The 7,491-nt window shown below is 41.3% G+C and overlaps 1 long non-coding RNA gene across 1 annotated transcript in view; it reads right to left on the bottom strand.

Annotated features, from left to right (window-relative positions):
• Positions 1-2,974: 2,974 nt before the first annotated feature.
• The window catches only part of LOC118411450, a 10,901-nt gene continuing 6,384 nt past the window's right edge, over positions 2,975-7,491 (bottom strand). The window contains exon 3 of the long non-coding RNA XR_004830671.1: positions 2,975-3,627. This is a non-coding gene — a long non-coding RNA (uncharacterized LOC118411450). The remainder of the gene's footprint in view (positions 3,628-7,491) is intronic.

The following is a 7,491-nucleotide window of genomic DNA, read 5'->3' as shown; positions in this document are numbered from 1 at the left end:
GCGGAAGACGCTGGAACATCTTCGGTCACCACGCGTTTTACAACAGAACACGCTTTCGACAACTCATGGCTCTAAACACAATGTTGGTTGGTTTGTTTGAACCTTTGTTCACATCACTTGTACACATAACTTTGTTACCTTCGCCAAGAAGTGTTATGTCTTCTATGCCGTCTGTCTGTGTATAAATAGGTTTGCTAATTTTCTGCCACGTGCATAACTCGAGCAGCTGTGGATGGATCCTCATGATATTTGTAGGTGGAGACGAATTGGGGAAACGAAGCTCAAATTCGATAATGAGCCTTCTAGTAGCTTCTTGTGGTACTGCAGTGTATTTGTCGTCTACAATAATAATAATAAGTTGTCGTCTACAAGAATAGTCTTGGCTTGAAGACTTTTTCTGCCTTTTTGTGACTGTAGACAAGAAGTTAAGTTGCTAGTAGGAAACGGTTACATTTGAATCTGGAAAGAGGAAATGCTAGAGCCTCCTTTATTGGACACCGCACTGCTGTATGAACTCGAAAAGCAGGGGAAGATACAAAATACATATATTTTGATATGGTTGTAATATCATTTTAACATTTTGATGTTTTGTGATCCCAATTCTCCTTTAAAATTTGTTTCCAATTCAGGTATGTTACAATTCTACGAGAACCACTGCAGCGGATCCAGTCTGCTTTCAACTATTTTCATATTGAAAAGGCTTTCCTGGACTTCAGAACCAAACTCCCAAAGGAATTGCTCCTGTCACCACCTACCTCCACAGACCGAGTTACTGGGACCCACTGTTCCAGCTTGAGCTTGTAAGTACTAAGTACTTGGTAAAGCTGAGGGAACATGTTTGCTTTAGGAACTGCATGGCGCGCGATTTGGGACTTGCAGAGGGAGATTACACTAACCACACTGCCGTTGAGGAGTTCGTGCGAGGCATCGAAAACGATTTTAAAACAGTGCTGATCTTGGAGTATCTTTCTGCATCCTTGATTCTACTGAAGCGACGCATGTGCTGGACTTTTTACGACATTCTTTACACAATTGGGCGACACTCAAGGAATAAAAAATATGGACTCAAGGCGCCTATAACGGACAAGATGAAACGCGCGTTCTACGAGCACAACTACGCCGACGTGCTGTTATACACTCGTTTTAACGAGTCGTTTCACAGACAGATCAGTCAGGAGAGCGCTGACTTTCAACAAGAAGTGAATCATTTCATGCGCGTCAACAGCGACGTCTCTAAGTACTGCCATTCGTCGAAGACAAGAAAAGGGAACTTCGTCGTTAAGAAAAGCAGATGGAACGACGCTTTCTCCGTTGGCAAGGAACTTTGCGTGCGATTACGTCAGGATAGAAAATACTGGGACAAGTTACTTAGACCAAGGTATCAGCAGACAGGGACAAAGATTTAGGAAACTGGAAGATCATCCTAAGAAGTCACATCGAAAACCTAAAAAAGCACGAAAAAGACGTAAGAGGTAACCTAAAATCTTCGTCTGTTATCTTCTTCTGTTGCTAAGATTAACATGTACATTTGCAGCAATGTGTGGAGTACTGATTTTGAATTAACTGTTTTTTGGTTAATCTTATTACCTGGATGTCTAATCTTCATCGACGTAATGTCTTAGAATATTGCCTAAATTGTATTATCATATAGCCAGATGGAGTTGGCCAATCAGAGGCCCCCATTTCCTATGGGTTATAAGGCCGTAACCTCAAAAGTGTGCGGTTATTAGAATAACCGCACACTTTCTGGACCGCGCCATTATACAGGAGACAGTCGTGGAAAATGTTTCTACAGTTTTTTGTTTGCAAACCATGCATAACTGTAAAAAAAATATTATGATTGATTGGTTATGTTAATTGGGAATCCACATGGGGATATAGGGATACTTGAAAATGAATTATGCTGATTTTACACATTTCTATTAGTGCTCTCTAACGTGATTAACACTTCTTATACACGTACTTTGTCGTGCCCAAGTGAAAAGGTTCTGCATGGGGGTTACCGGGACTTCACTTTCTCGTTTGTATTGCAAATAAGCCACATGTTGGTGCTGATATACTATCTCACAAATGGATGATTAGTTAAATTGATTAGTTAAAATGATTCGTTAAACGATGATGAAATGGTTTAATGGTTTATATATATACACTGTATTGTACAATATATATATATATACATACTGCAAATATATCTTTATGTAATGTATAAAAATGTTTATTTGTTGTAAATGAATTTGTGAAATAACTGTGTCAGTTGGATAAGCTACATGATAATGACCTATATTAGGTGTCAATGTACTTCTATTTGTACATACTTCCGACAGTTTCAAGCAAGCTTCTTCAATCTGGACAATATCAACGAATTTAAAAGACCGACAGTGGATTCTCCTTTTATTTCCGAAATTCGAAACGTAGTTGAGTCGCTGCACTTGCTGTTGTTCCTCAACACAGACGCAGAAGTAAGCCGAGTAGGTTTTGCCTTTCTCTCCGGATCTTGAAGCATGGCATGGACCTTTGCTGGGTCAAGAGATCGTGAACCTGAAAACTACACCACCTTTATTAAGGGGATTTATACTGTCATGGAAGCCTTCTGTTGAAACGGGAGGCCGGATCCTTTTTTGTTTTCTACAAAGGCAGGGTAAAATTGAGTAAACTAATGCCTTTTGACAGAGGCATGATGTATGCGAGGTAGTACAACAAAACAGGACTGATCCGGCTATAAACTAGCCTAGGTACCATCCGGATAGTAGTGTTTATTATACACTATATAAAGTCGCTTCTTACTGCCACTTTTATTACACAGTTTATGCAGTCGCCTCTCTGCTAAAAACCTGGTCTTAATGAAATGTCCACACATACACATGTGCACAAACACACACACGCGCGTACGCGTGACAAGTTTCACCCCTAAAATGGTGATATTTTGTCTACCACATTTTCATCCTGCACAATCAGTGACACAGTCACAGAGAAACTCAGTATCGAACACCACATTTTATTCACACTACAGAAATATGATGAAGATCACCAATCTCCTGTTAGAATAAACTTTAGGGAGACGTCTTACGTGATCACGTAGACCGTATTTGTGCCCTGTTAAACCCTGCAGATCTTCAGAACGTTAGCCGAAAGAACGTGTAACGTTAACGTTACATACTGTAGGACTTGACACAGAACGGAACTTTACAGGTTGACAATTTCATACGAAGCAAAATTGACAGTATCATCCCGATGTTCCGTGCATTTTACCTGTGCTTGCTTTTACTTTGATGAGTTTGTAGCAAACGTCACTGTACTTTCGTCTATTAAATGTAACTCTTTGTGCCTCTGCATTACGATTATCATGTTTAGTTTCTTGTTTGTGAAAATGTACTACATGTAGTATGAACGTGTCTCTTCTGATGAGCAACAACTATTCGTACCACATACTACCGAGTGTTTCAAGCAAGCTGAAGCCTACAAAATTAAAACGCTTTAAATTTCACACAACTACGGCTAAAATCGCACTGGGGCCTCTGACAATAGTGAGACTTTGGACTCGGTTACGTCATGAAGCATGTACAGCACCGGGTGATGTCTCACCATCCTTCAGCCGTCACAGCAAACAAAACCCCGTCAGACAGCAATCTGGGGAGTTTAACAGTGTTGTATGTCAGTATTAATCAGTATTCAGACCGGCATTCATATAGTTTACAGTAGTTACACGGTCGTGAAAAAAAAGTGATCAAGAAAACACCCATACCGCACTTTCTCGACAATGCAGAAAAATTGATGCATCTTAGCTTCACTTGTTACGTAGGAGATACCGTAGTGCAGGCTTAAAAGAATGAAATGGATTCAAGAATCAAATGATGCAAACGTACCACTCTCCAGCCGCTGGAATTGGTGCAGATCAGGGAGTTTTCCCCAGCTTGGCGAGGAGCAGATTTTCAGCCTTCTCCTCCGCCTCGTCATTCACCCGAGGAACATCTGGGTACATGAACAGTTAACGTTCCCTGAGCTCATTATTTTTGTTTGCGTGAACCATTGTTTATTCACGAGAAGCTCAAATGCAGACCGCTTTTCATTAGAGGAGGTAAGTGTTAGACAAGAGATATATAACGTAGATACAGTTAAAATCTTTAAAGTACTTTTGAACACATATGGTACAAAATACATAGAGTGAGAGCTGCAATATGATAGGTCCGTTCCTTTTCGTCGTTTCTGTTACAAGAAACAATAAATCATGTAACTTGCAATTGCCTAAAAACTACTAGTACTTGGTATTTTCTTTGGTAGTACTAGCAGGAATTCTTTTTGTATCAGCACCACGCGTCTGTGTGTACCGTTATAGGTAGATCAATACATATAGAATACTAGAGTTCCACGACCCCATACCTTCGCCAAATGATCCTAGCCTTTACAACTGGTGTGTTGTCTGTTTCATTAATTATGGAAATAAGGTTCTCATTTGCATAATTATATTACTTAATCATCTCCTCCACCAAACACCAGACGTGCACAATCTATATTAAGAAAGACGGCATTTGTCGCATTTTCGGATAATTTATGCAAATGAGGGCCTCATTTGCATAAGTAATGTTCAACGATGTTCATCTGTCCATAACTTAAGTTTACGGTAAACTATCTTATCGTAAAAAAATCTATGTTAAAAAGATTTTCATCGCATTTTCTGATAATTTATGCAAATGAGGACCTCATTTGCATAATCAATGTTCACGATATTTACCTGTACATAACTTCCAAATGCTACCAGTAAGAAGTGCCCATCATTTACCGAAATGAAATTATAGCATTTTCTCATTAATTATGCTAATTAGGTATTTATTTTGCATAATGCATATCTATCAATATTCTTCTCTATCTCAGTTACAAATGTCACATATTATAATGGCCCTATCATGGAACTGAGCATGTTTAGAAGGTTTCCTAATTAAGTATGAAAATTAGATTCCAATTTGCATAATTGATATGTAATTATATGAAGCATCTCTTAAGCTATCTACATACCAAAAATCATGACAATACGTCAACCACTTCTTGAGTTATTCCCTTTCAAAGTCTGACATTAAATCTCCCTTGCAGTTCCAAAACAAGCCGCTAGGGGGCCCAAACCTACACCACTTACTCTTGACATCAAGAGCTGTCTACCACTCAAAAATCATAGCCACAGCATGTTCAGAACTTGAAATATCAAGCCCGGAAGTACCGTTGCAGTACCTTAACAGGCCACTAGGGGGCCCAAAATCTAATCGTTTCCAGGTCTGATCAAGACCTACCCACATACCAAATATAAATACAATCCATCCAGGCGTTCTCGAGTTATAATGGTCTTCTACAGACAAACATACACACGCTACCCAAAACATAACCTTCTCGGCGAAGGTAACAACATGGTGTATTCCATACAACCAGAGGTAAAGAATACGGATAGGATCGCCCGACGGTAGGTCGGAGGAAGATTCGACCCGCGTGAGGGCTGGGACCGAGGTTGATACGGAATACACCGTTGTTGTATTTCATTCAGCCGAGAAAACACACATTTCAATGAGAAATACGCCAGAAATTTGGTGCCCTCGAACAAAAATAACAGCAATTTCAACTTGCGAATCCGGTGTTCAAATTTTCGACCCGGTGACTACTGGGCGCGGAGTGCGTTCGATTTATTCGATGCATGGAAGCCTGTGTGATACATATAGAATACACCCTGTTGTATTTTATTTATGTCATACCCACCTGAGAAAACCCATGTTTTGATGCGAAATGCGCCAGAAGTTGAACAAATTTGGTGCCCTCGAACAATAGGTGTTGCAACAGCAATGTTTCAACGTCCGAATCAGGTATTCGAATTGCCAACCGTGCCGTATTCGGCCCGCTCGAAACAGTTCGATTTATTCGAATGGAGCCTGTGTGATACGCCTTTCGAACCTGTGCGATACGGAAACGTACGGCCCGTTCCGGAACACCCGTATCGGACGTTTTCGCGTCACGGGTATGACATAAAAGTAGAAACCCATGTGGTACGGTCCGGAACACACTGATATCGAACGTTATATCGGCCCTACTATGACATAAAGTCTTGTATACACACCTGCTTCCAGATCCCGCGGTGAACGTGCCTCTGCGACATTACCGTCAGCATGAACAGGTAAGCCACCGCCGACAAACCCCCCACTACGCCACTGGGCGTCGGCGGCGTTCGAAATGATGATCACTGCTGTGGTCACCATGAGCAAGAGCTTCAGGTTTACCCCCATGGCTTCTCGAATCTAGACAGCCTCCTTGGTGAGTTTCAAAGACCGACAGTGAATTCTCCTTTTACTTCCCAAACGTAGTATAGTCCAGTCGCAGTACTTGTTGTAAATGTGTTGCACCCGGTGTTTGCTTTGCCCCCTCCCGATTCCTCAGCACTGACGCAAAGTAAGCCGAGTAGGTTTTGCCTTTCTCTCCGGATCTTGATGCATGGCATGGACCTTTGCTGGGTCAAGAATATTGAACCCGTAAACTACACCGCCATTATCAAGGGGATTTATACTGTGATGGAAGCCTTCTGTTGAAACGGGAGGCCGGTTCCTTTTTGTTTTCTACAAAGGCAGGGTAAAATGAGTAAACTAATGCCTCTTGGCAGGGGCATAAGGTCTGCGAGGCAGAACAACAAAACAGGGCTGACCCGGCTATACACCAGGTCTGAATGAATTGTCCACACACACAAACACACAGACGCGCGAGAGACAAGTTAGACCCCTAAAATGGTGGTCTACCACATTTCCATCCTGTACATACAGTAAGAATGACACAGAGAAACTCAGCAGTGAGCACCACAGGATTTTATTCACACTTCACACGCAGAAATATAATGAAGATCACCAGTCTCCTGTTAGAATGCACTTTGGGGAGACTTCTTAGGTGATCACGTAGAAAGTATCTTTCGCCCTGTGAAACCTTGCAGATCTTCAGAACGTTGGCAGAAAGAACTTGTAACGTTAACGTTACTGTAGAAATTGACAAAGAACGGAACTTCACAGGTTGAAGATTCCCTATAAAGCCAACCTGATAGTTCTATGCTTGATCATGCATTTTCAACCTGTGTTTACTTAACTTACGTCACGGTACTTTTGTCGTGTCGATGTACACTTGCAGCCTCTGCAGTACGATTATCATGTTTTCCACAGTTTCTTGTTTGTGAAAATGCCTGGCACTACATGTAGTATGAACTCTACTGATGTCTCTTATAATGAGCAACGACTATTTGTACATATACCGAGAGTTTCAAGCAAGCTGAAGCCGATAAAATTGAACCGCTTCAAATTTCACACAACTGCGGCTACAAGCACACTGCGGGCCTCTGACACTAGATCGAATATTCGAACGCAGTTACGTCATTAAGCATGCACAGCACTGGAGATTTGTCACCATCCTCCAATCGTCACAACAAACGAGGCCCGTCAGACAGCAATCTAAGGAGTTTTAAATTAATAGTATTGAATCTTC

Source organism: Branchiostoma floridae, chromosome 3 (assembly GCF_000003815.2).
Source record: "Branchiostoma floridae strain S238N-H82 chromosome 3, Bfl_VNyyK, whole genome shotgun sequence".
NCBI classification, from domain to species: domain Eukaryota; kingdom Metazoa; phylum Chordata; class Leptocardii; order Amphioxiformes; family Branchiostomatidae; genus Branchiostoma; species Branchiostoma floridae.
This window is presented reverse-complemented; position numbering and strand designations above follow the sequence as displayed.